Below are 12,426 nucleotides of genomic sequence, written 5' to 3' on the forward strand. Positions count from 1 at the left end.
TATACATTTCATTTAGCTATTATGAAATACCTCAAACGCCATCATGAGCAAATTGTGCACACACTAGTACATTTAGTGTGATATGTGCTGCACAATGATTCATAAAGTATTAAACAATCTAAATGCAAAACATTAATTCAATTTTAGTGCAAGCTGAAAGATTAGTCAAGGTGATTTATTTCAATATAACTGCTGATGCAAGATAATGAAGAGAATCATATTCTGATGTTACAAATTCAAGTCACAAATGACTGAACCTACTCTTACTTTCAAAATGAGGTAGATGCCTTGGTTGAATCTCATTGCTTTAAAAATCACAAGAAACTTTTGGTCATGCATTAGTTCCATGCATAAGTCAAGTCACCTTTATTTATATAGCGCTTTATACAATACAGGTTGTTTCAAAGCAGCTTCAGAGTAATAAACAAAACAACAATCAATGATTCAAACTTCATCAAATAGAAGATAAAATTAAAAAAAATCTGTTGTAAAGCAGCTCTACAGAAGACTACAGAAGACTTTGATATGAAACTGTATACCAAAAATAGAAAAGGTTTTGCATGTGTACCATGAAAACAGGCACTTTTCTTTGTTTGCCTTAGTGCTTTCAATAACTTTTCGCAATTAAACCATAGCTGTTCCCCCGCATAATATTTTACCTTATTATATTAACCAACAAACCCACTATCAATAACAGAATTCACATGTGGTCATATACGTTCCAAACAAGTAAAGCACATCTTTAAAGAACAAACATTAATATTAGTTTAGAAAACAAAGGGAATAATTGCAGTGCAAACCCTGCGTCTGGCTCTCGGCCAACTTCTGATGCACCTCACGCTTCGGCCGCCCCCACCAGTGGAGAGAGTCACTGTCTGTGTCTCAGTACCCCCAGGACGCCCTCTCATTCAGAGCAGCTGTTGTCTGAGAGCTAGAGGCAGCTCTCTGACACTCTGTCAGACTCTCCTCTTAGAGCCCTTCCTCTGCATGCCAAACAGCCAGTGTGTCCTCACATTCTTTCATTAAAAGCAAATATCTTCAATTAAATCACCATAAATGTGCACTGAAGGCATGGAATTGTGCGATGACCCCTGCCGTTTGATCTGTAAGCTCATATTAGGAATGTGACATCTAAAAATTGGATTTTTTTTTTTATTCAAAGCTTTGTTATTATTCGAGAAGGAGAGAGCTGCCTTCTTTCATTGTCAGTTATGTCAACTTTTACCGGATAGGAGTGGACATCATGTCCTTGAGCTTTATAGCAAAGCCGCGGTCCAAAGAAAGGAAATTCATTACACCTCTGAGCAGACAGCCTACTCCTTCGGTAAACAGAGTAATGTTTCAAAGCTCATGAGAGGGTCTTACTGGTCGGCATATATATTCTATCATACAATCATATTGGAGTCTTGGTCATCTACAAAGCTAACAAAGCTTTCAAATGGGATTAAAACACATCTTCAATCATTAGCACAAATTGTAAAAAAAAAATTGTAAAAACCTCTTTAAAGATAACCATATTTAACTCTGCTCATATTTTGAATGATTCTCTGGTTATAGGTAGAAAGTCAAACATAAACTGATTGCATTGCAGACTGTGGTCGATGTGTTCACTTCCCTTGCTGTAAAGACCCTGTGTAACCCCTCTAGTCCTACTCGCCCAGCTCCCAGCGGGACTCGAACCAGTGTCTAGCAGAGATCATGGGAGTGAGGTTTACCTGTACTGCTCTCACTAGCTTGCCTCTGTTACACTTACCCCCCTAAACCTCAATCCCATCAGGGTCACGGCACCAATTAACCCCTGGTCCTACTCGAACGAGCGTCTCTGGCATGGAAGGCAGGCACGCTTACAAGGACGCAAAAGACCGCAGTCGCTAGTGCGCCTCTTGAGATCAGGGGAGTGAGGTTTACCCGCACAGCTCTCACTAGCTGGCCTCTGTTACACTGGCCCTTTCCAGAAACTTTAAGCAGTCACATAAGCCTCTATTTACATGCATAAAAGTGAGCAGGACATCTCATACTGCAACGCAAACTTTGCTGTATGACACCAATTCAAGTGTGGTACAGTTTGATTGACAATATCATAATGCCAGCAATCTACAGAACAAAACAAATGATGCCCAGTCAAATACAATTATTTAAGACTTGGTTTTATGTCTGCATCCTTTATATCTGGGCACTGATCATAACTGCTGCTCTATTTTATTTTGAGCAAGCAATGCCAAGTCAACCTTCCCTACCCTGTCCCATTTTACTCTTGAAAACTACCACTTAGAGAATTGATCACGTTTAACTAAGATTTACATTCAGTAACAAAACACCATGCAGGGCATTAAGAAAAGTTTAAGAAAAAGACCTAAAGGTACTAATGCATTTTTGTTCCCAAAGAAATGCCATGGGAACTGTGAGAGTCATTATAGGTCAGATCTAAATGAGAGGCTGCCTACGGTGACAGCTCACACCAGATAAATATTTAAATCACACATGGTGGAAAATATAAAAGTAACTGCAGCACTGCAGCTGAGAACAGGACAAGGGAGAAATACATAAAACATAAAAGTTAAAACTCACTCATTATGTATTGGCGAGAACGTGAGGCCATGATATTAGAACATCTGTGGGAAGTGACGCAGATCAGAATGACATCTAACAATTTAGAATGAAAAAGAATTTAAGTGTCGAATTTACTGCAGTTAGTGGATTGATTTGAAATGTCCAGTTGAAATGACACATCTAAAATCTACAAAAGCTCTCAAATGCAAAACAAAAATTCATTGTAACTGCAGTGTAAGCAGTTTTACTGTGACATTTTGAATTAAAAAAAAAAATGTGTGCTACATTAAAGGTCAAATAAAACCTGAGATAAGAGCATGTCACACATATTTCTGTTAAGTGGAGTTTCAGACAGGAGCTCCTATGTGAATCCCATTAGCTTTTCAGAAGGGACAAGCATACTCCAAAATTCATACATTTTCAAGAACAGATTGCGCTGTGTCATAAGAGAGGAAGCAAAATTATTAAATCAGATCCAATGTTGTAACTGCAGTTAGATGATTATTCATGATGAACTCTGAACAGCTAACTTTAGAATAAGCATCGCGTGATACTGTAAATTGTTAGATAAATGAATTGTAAAAGTAAATATCACGAAACTTTAACCATGTATTGTCATATTCATATTTGACATTTAATGCTTTTTAGACAGCCAAGTTACAAGTTAAAGAATGAATTTTTATACAGTAAAAAATATATTTATATAAATATCATATAAAAAAAATCAAGATATTTGATTAGAAAAATATTATATAAATTTGTCAATAATTTTTTATATGATAGTTTCCTTCCTCTCTTTTCCTCTATCTGTGTGTGCAGGCATCAGACAGCTGTGTTAAACGCTAGTCGCCTCTCTAAAATGTTTCCATCCGCTTCACATATTCATGAGTACAACACAAACACATTAAGTTACTTGCAGCAAACAGAACACTTCCACCTTTCAACCAGATGAAGTTCGCATTCAGCCATTCCGTCAATTAAAGTGTGACATTGTTTCATGGCGGCAACAAGATTAATCGTGCGACAGTAGCTTCTTGAATTAGATATATCGAGGCTCTTGAAATACCCCTTTCAAACGGGTCTTTCCTAGGGATTGCCATATTAATCTCCCCCTCTTTTCATTCTTCGACGAGGAGCTCATCTGCTCTGTCTCTGCGTGCCATGAATCAAGCATTTGTGACTTGCATACAGAGGAAGCTTCCTCAGGCTGTTCTCTCATGGTAATCCCTGACAAACGCCTGCTTCCCAAAGAAACTCACATTTAGCCTGATTTTTGGCGGATTATGACACAGTCTGAGACAAGCAACCTTGTCTTTGTTTTGAGAGGCCAACTGGACTTCGGGGCTAACATTTGACCTTGGGGAATTCATTTGTACATTTAAGTAGATAATAAAAGCATATTGGCCCACTGTTGCAGATCTTTCAGGCAACCAGAGGTTTCTTTTACGATGCCTCTGTGGCAATTGATCCGTCTTTTTTCTGTAACACTTCCCAAACGGCCTCTTAAGAGAGAAGATTAATGTAACGAGGAAGGTGGATGACAAAGAATGTTGTTCAAACAAACAGTAGTAAAGACTGCCCTATATTAATATAATCAGAACAACTAATCAGTTCACACGGTCGTAGGGGAGACTGTCCTCTTAGCTTAATTCAAGGTCAAAATCCATAAAATATCAATAGATTACTCAATTAAATGCTCTGTGTTGTTCAATGTATGCGTGAAGGGTGTATAAAGAGGACGCTCATCTACAGCATAACCAGGAAAAATGAAATAGGCAATAGGCTTTTGGTAAAAGTGTATATGCTTTAACATAGTATAACAATCCAAAGAGCTCAGTCCAGCTTCTTGTGAATAAACCATGAGGTTTGTCCCTTGGGTCACCTTGCAGAAAACAATAATGGTCAGACTGCCTGTATAAACTCCTGGTTGAGAAGGATGGGCTGAATCTACTCAGACAATGGCTAGCAAAGTGGATCCTTGAGGACATTAAATTAGCCAAAAGTTTCAAGGCCACATAATAGAATACCGCAGTGCAATTTACCTCCCAACAGATGAGAGTCTGAAGGGCTTCCTTTCTGTCCATTAGGTCAAGGTTTTATGTTGACATTGTCAGTGTATAAGAGCATCTAAAATGGCTCACAATAGCCTATACCTGAAAGAAAGAGGAACAACTGAAAAATGTAGCCAATTACACACATAACCTTGCAATGGGAAAGAACAGAGAAATTGATTGCAACATTAACTGTGCCAGTCCTGTGCTGCATCTCAGGTAGCTTTGTTCACTTAGAATAATGCTGTAATTAAAATAAATATTATCAATATTAATTTTGTGATATTTATACCGTGGAAAGCAAAGAATGTAATTATTCAATTAAAGGCTTTGAAATCTGTAATCCAAAAACATAAGACTGTGGAGCTAAAGGATGTGCCAGAGTAAATGACATGAAATTCAACGTCACTCTATTCATAAAAATGCCTTAATCCACTAACACATTAATGTAAATTTAAAAAAGGAAAAGTCACCTTCTCTGAGGGTGACCTGTGGACACTGACACTGACATAAATGTAACTACCATTTCATAAAAAACATTTATCAATTTCAGTTGACCTAACCTGTCAACAAAGTCATCCAGAATCCTTTTAAAGGAGGGTAATTGAGTCTGCTTAAAAGGTAAAGTGTATTGAGGCATGTGGAGGCAGTACATATACAGCATTCAATGCTTCCAGCAGTCAGTCACCAATTTCAACAAAATACAATGTTTTTAAATGACATGCATGAATTTACAATTAAACCAGCTCTGTGCAAGAAGATGTGAATGAGGGTGTGAAATGTTTGGAACCATTTATAACTACAACAAGATATATAACTAGATTTAATTTTCTGTTAGTGAGCAACTATATATATAGTGAGACCCAAGTAAAACCATTATATGCCTTGGACTGGAGGTACAGAGTCAAAGGAATTTGAAATGGGCATATTGTCAAGTCAGTTCTGCTACACAATTCCCAAGGGTGAGCAAAGATATCACCTCACTCACTACATCATATATATATATATATATATATATATACACACACACACACACACTCACCTAAAGGATTATTAGGAACACCTGTTCAATTTCTCATTAATGCAATTATCTAATCAACCAATCACATGGCAGTTGCTTCAATGCATTTAGGGGTGTGGTCCTGGTCAAGACAATCTCCTGAACTCCAAACTGAATGTCAGAATGGGAAAGGTGAATGGTGAGAATGGTGATTTAAGCAATTTTGAGCGTGGCATGGTTGTTGGTGCCAGACGGGCCGGTCCAAGTATTTCACAATCTGCTCAGTTACTGGGATTTTCACGCACAACCATTTCTAGGGTTTACAAAGAATGGTGTGAAAAGGGAAAAACATCCAGTATGCGGCAGTCCTGTGGGCGAAAATGCCTTGTTGATACTAGAGGTCAGAGGAGAATGGGCCGACTGATTCAAGCTAATAGAAGAGCAACTTTGACTGAAATAACCACTCGTTACAACCAAGGTATGCAGCAAAGCATTTGTGAAGCCACAACACGCACAACCTTGAGGTGGATGGGCTACAACAGCAGAAGACCCCACCGGGTACCACTCATCTCCACTACAAATAGGAAAAAGAGGCTACAATTTGCACGAGCTCACCAAAATTGGACAGTTGAAGACTGGAAAAATGTTGCCTGGTCTGATGAGTCTCGATTTCTGTTGAGACATTCAGATGGTAGAGTCAGAATTTGGCGTAAACAGAATGAGAACATGGATCCATCATGCCTTGTTACCACTGTGCAGGCTGGTGGTGGTGGTGTAATGGTGTGGGGGATGTTTTCTTGGCACACTTTAGGCCCCTTAGTGCCAATTGGGCATCGTTTAAATGCCACGGCCTACCTGAGCATTGTTTCTGACCATGTCCATCCCTTTATGACCACCATGTACCCATCCTCTGATGGCTACTTCCAGCAGGATAATGCACTATGTCACAAAGCTCGAATCATTTCAAATTGGTTTCTTGAACATGACAATGAGTTCACTGTACTAAAATGGCCCCCACAGTCACCAGATCTCAACCCAATAGAGCATCTTTGGGATGTGGTGGAACGGGAGCTTCGTGCCCTGGATGTGCATCCCACAAATCTCCATCAACTGCAAGATGCTATCCTATCAATATGGGCCAACATTTCTAAAGAATGCTTTCAGCACCTTGTTGAATCAATGCCACGTAGAATTAAGGCAGTTCTGAAGGCGAAAGGGGGTCAAACACAGTATTAGTATGGTGTTCCTAATAATCCTTTAGGTGAGTGTATATATATATAGTGGGGAGAACAAGTATTTGATAACCTGCAAAATCGGCAGTGTTTCCCACTTACAAAGCATGTAGAAGTCTTTAATTTTTATCATAGGTACTCTTCAACTGTGAGTGATGGAATCTAAAACAAAAATCCAGAAAATCACATTGTATGATTTTTAAGTAATTAATTTACATTTTATTGCACAACATAAGTATTTGATACATTAGAAAAGCAGAACTTAATATTTGGTACAGAAAACTTTGTTTGCAATTACAGAGATCATACGTTTCCTGTAGTTCTTGACCAGGTTTGCACACACTGCAGCAGGGATTTTGGCCCACTCCTCCATACAGACGTTCTCCAGTTCCTTCAGGTTTCGGGGCTGTCGCTGGGCAATGCGGACTTTCAGCTCCCTCCAAAGATTTTCTATTGGATTCAGGTCTGGAGACTGGCTAAGCCACTCCAGGACCTTGAGATGCTTCTTACGGAGCCACTCCTTAGTTGCCCTGGCTGTGCGTTTCGGGGCGTTGTCATGCTGGAAGACCCAGCCACGACCCATCTTCAATGCTCTTACTGAGGGAAGGAGGTTGTTGGCCAAGATCTCGTGATACATGGGCCCCATCCATCCTCCCCTCAATACGGTGCAGTCGTCCTGTCCCCTTTGCAGAAAAGCATCCCCAAAGATGCTTCCACCTCCATGCTTCACGGTTGGGATGATGTTCTTGGGGTTGTACTCATCCTTCTTCCTCCAAACACGGCTAGTGGAATTTAGACCAAAAAGCTCTATTTTTGTCTCATCAGACCACATGACCTTCTCCCATTCCTCCTCTGGATCATCCAGATAGCCATTGGCAAACTTCAGACGGGCCTGGACATGCGCTGGCTTGAGCAGGGGGACCTTGCGTGCGCTGCAGGATTTTAATCCATGACGGCGTAGTGTGTAACTAATGGTTTTCTTTGAGACTGTGGTCCCAGCTCTCTTCAGGTCATTGACCAGGTCCTGCCGTGTAGTTCTGGGCTGATCCCTCACCTTCCTCATGATCATTGATGCCCCACAAGGTGAGATCTTGCATGTTGCCCCAGACCGAGGGAGATTGACCGTCATCTTGAACTTCTTCCATTTTCTAATAATTACGCCAACAGTTGTTGCCTTCTCACCAAGCTGCTTGCCTATTGTCCTGTAGCCCATCCCAGCCTTGTGCAGGTCTACAGTTTTATCCCTGATGTCTTTACACAGGTCTTGGCCATTGTGGAGAGGTTGGAGTCTGTTTGATTGAGTGTATGGACAGGTGTCTTTTATACAGATAACGAGTTCAACAGGTGCAGTTAATACAGGTAATGAGTGGAGAACAGGAGGGCTTCTTAAAGAAAAACTAACAGGTCTGTGAAAGCCGGAATTCTTACTGGTTGGTAGGTGATCAAATACTTGATACTAAATGCAGATTAATTATTAAAAAATCATACAATGTGATTTTTCTGGATTTTTGTTTTAGATTCCGTCACTCACAGTGGAAGAGCTATGATAAAAAATTACAGACCTCTATGCTTTGTAAGTAGGAAAACCTGCAAAATCGGCAGTGTATCAAATACTTGTTCTCCCCACTGTATATCATATATATCATACATACACACACACATATATATATTATAGTAAATTAGTATAGTAAATTATAGTAAAATAGTACAAATATACTATAGTAAATATATTTTTATTATACTGTATTCAAACATAAGGCTTTAGAAGCTTTAAATACCTTTAGCGTGAAGACGGATTGTAAACATTGCTTCATTTTCTCACAATTTCCATTCACAGTGCTCTCCTGGAAGTTGCAAATGTGGAATAGTGGCAAATCGTGCATGTGGAAGAGATCGAACATAAAAAATAAATAAAAATCAAATTCAAGGTTTGGACGTGTTTTAGTTTTTATCTACTTGACCTGTTATTTTATAAATAACAAACTACAGTTTTGATCACTTACACAAGCTTCTGCTGCAGGTCTTCTGATATGTCTGTTATGAACTTGTATCTCTTATGGCCTTTGAGCTTAATGTCACCATAGAGAATACTTTTGACCTTTTGTAGTAAGTAGCAGTTATGAGAAAACTATATTACTCTTCTTTCTTTTTTCATCTTTGTTCCATTCGCTCCCTATAAATATTTGTAACTGACACTCCTGCTATGCTTAAAATGTGTATCAAGCTTTTTTGTAAAAACACAAGGAATAATACTGAGACATGAAATTGAATATCAATATATAAGGGATCCATCTAAATTCTGCAGGTAAAGAACCTTGAGAATGACACTTTTTTACATTTTGCTTTGAAATGATCATTTGCATCTTCAGAGAGATGCGACTAATAGGGTCAAACTGCAGTTGTCCTTTCCTTGTGATATCTCTCCATGAGAGCCAGATCGGCATCCCTCTCTCCTCTTCCCTTAAATGCTATTAGAGGACAGACACAACAAAATGGAGGGAGGCTGATACAATTATTGCGTGATTCAGATCATCCACAATCTTTTGGCCTTGAATGTTTACAGGTCAATTTCTGCCATGTCCAACGAATGGTTTGAAGTTTTCAGTTTATTCATATTATTTAAGAACACACACAGACACACAGAGACACACACACACACACACACAAATCCAGTCCTCATATTGTGCCCCGGCTGGTACAGCTCTCATCCAACATTAATTGAACTGAGGGACACTGAGGACTTTTAGGGCATGCATTTCACGCCGTCCTGATAGGACACCATGGAGAGCAGGAGGAGAGAATTGCTTTGATGTGATTCATTTGTGGAGGACAGCGTGCCATACATCACCAATGCCACACTGAGTAAATGAGTCTTCACTCTATAAACAACAGATCGCTTAAGCAGTAGCAGTTTTAAGCATCCTCATCTCTTGTGACTTTATCTTACACATAAATGCTTTTACAAGCAAGAATCAATGCCACATTTTGCAAAACATTACATTTACTATTTAAAATTGTGTAAAATCATTGCATCTACAGTATTTAATATTATAAAAATGCTGCAAGTTTAATTTCCAACCAGAATGCCACAATACATTTAGTTAACAACAAACTGCTAATTTACCAATCGTTGGCGGCACATTATATTAGAGGCTCTTTTCTGTCATTTAACATTAGTGAGTCAATTCAAGTTTGATTCATTGCTAAATCACTAGAAATGTAAAGCATGATACCTGAGGTGCATGTTTTCAATCAAGCTAAATAAGGTTAGTTTAGTTAGTTAAAGGTTAGTTGCCCCCTTCCACATGTAAATGAGAGAACTAATGAAGTAAAATAACGATGCCAGCAGTGAGTGGTTAAACCAGATGTGTAAAGAGATTAGATGAGGCTGAATCAAAGTCAAGGCCAATCTTATCTGATCAGCTTGATGAGAAACTGTACACCAGCGCCACCATTCCAGAGCAACTCTAAATAAATGATGATAACAGTTGAAATGTTCTAATTGCATCATGAGGACATTTACAGACTGTGGGGGTTCTGTAGGACCTCAGAACTCATGTGAGCAAAACACAGAGCCGACAGTAAACAAGGACATTCAAGGACAACATCCAAGCTGTGAAAACTGCAATAAAGCAGCAGTGCTCATAATGATGGCAGAAACAATTTCACCAACCAACACAATCTTCTTATGGTTTACTTGATGTTGTCTCCAATAAAGACTGCAGGCAGTTAATAGTGAAAACCCCATAGAGAAAGTCCTCTTGAGGTTGAGATTAGTCCAGCCAACGGTGTCATTGCTGAGTATTTAGAATGGAGAGACTGGGGGAGAAATGATTTCAAAGTGTTTTATGCATTTACATATAGAGCTACAACATATTTTTGTTGTTCAAAAACAAAAACAAAAAAAAACACTGCTTACCTTATTGAAATTTATCATTTATACTTCTTTTATTATTTTTATTTACTGAAAGAATAAAATGAGAGTGATAGTCAGCAACATTCATAAATATCCTGAAGATAAGGCGACATGATGAATATGTCTTATTTCAATATGTCAGACTGATTTCATGCTGTGACTGATTGGAGACTTATTTGCATTATGTCATAGTTCTGCTCTCCTGAGAGGCATAAATATCTTTAGCTGAGCACATTATTTGGAAGGTTTATGCATTCACCAGGAATCTTATGCTAAATATATTCTTAAATAAAACAACTCACTTCCTGAGTGATATCTGCATATTTGGGAAAATTTAAATGACCTTATTATTCATATTACTGAGGTGGGATGAAGAATTATGTAAACAGTTACAGTGTTCATAAAACGGGTTTAATATATAATTGTGCATTTATTTCAGTTTTAAGTGTGATCAATTGAGAAAACAACTTTCACACTATAATTATTAAGAGACCCAACTCACCAGACTCAAACCGGAAGAATCAGGTCAAGCAATCACAATGCTTAAATTATTAGAGCATATTTCACATTATCAAGACTCGCTGAGCTTCTTTAATGGGTTAATTTATCTGAGTCGCCTTTGTTTGATATAACTCAAATCATTTCTGGGCTGAAATGAATCATTGCCCTCTACGTGACACAATCTAATTCATAAATCTCAAGCAAATATGCCTTAGTGGAACCGTTTGTATTAGGAAATTTAATTTAGAGAGTAATACATTACATTTCAGTTGACAAAAGACATTAGAACAGAATAGGAGGTACAAGCAGAGACAAAAAAATAAATACGTTTGCACTCTTGTGGCAGATCGTGACATATAATGCCATTACATAATATTTCTCTCTGCATGAAAATTTGAAGGTGATGGGAAAATGTATTTGTTCAGAATATATAAAAAATAAGTTTATATGAAAATATACATCACATGTATTACCATGCAAGTGACAATTAGTCCAGTTTTATCATAAACTATAGACACATTCTGCTTAATAAACCCCACGTTATTTTCTCTCTTGATAAACTGATTATATTCTGGACACATGAGGATTTCTATAAAAAAAAAAAAAAAAAAGTGCCAATGAACAGTCATCCATGTAAATGCCTCTCTAGGCAATTACAGAGGCAATCAATATTCCCAATAGCGTTTGGGACAGTAAACGGTTACAATGCAATACAGGTTGCATTTATGAGGTTTTGAAGTATCTCTCTCTGCTCTGTTAGTTTAACAGATTACATTTTTTCAATGCTGTGAAATATGGCACTGCTTTGTTTTATCAATGATGTTTTTGTCTGATGCAAGCAAAATTGTTAACAAGTCAAAGACAAAGACATGAGCAGATATTTTGCAACATCATTTTATAACACTCAAAAGAAACTGTGCAAGAGCACAAAGCATCAGAACAGATTCTACCAGTCCAGTCGCCTGATCCAGTAGCTATAGTATTGGATAGTTTTAGAAAGACTAAAAAAACCTATAGGCTGAAAGAGCTTAGGAGATTTCAAATAGGCTATGAATTAAAAAACAAAGCACGTCACAGGCAATTAAACCAAATCAATACATGCATCTCTACTAGGAGTGAAGAGGAGAGCTGTTTATGAAACTTAGAACGCTTTGTTTTCTCCAACTTTAGAGACCA

Source organism: Squalius cephalus (assembly GCF_949319135.1).
Source record: "Squalius cephalus genome assembly, chromosome: 5".
Taxonomy (NCBI): Eukaryota; Metazoa; Chordata; class Actinopteri; order Cypriniformes; family Leuciscidae; genus Squalius; species Squalius cephalus.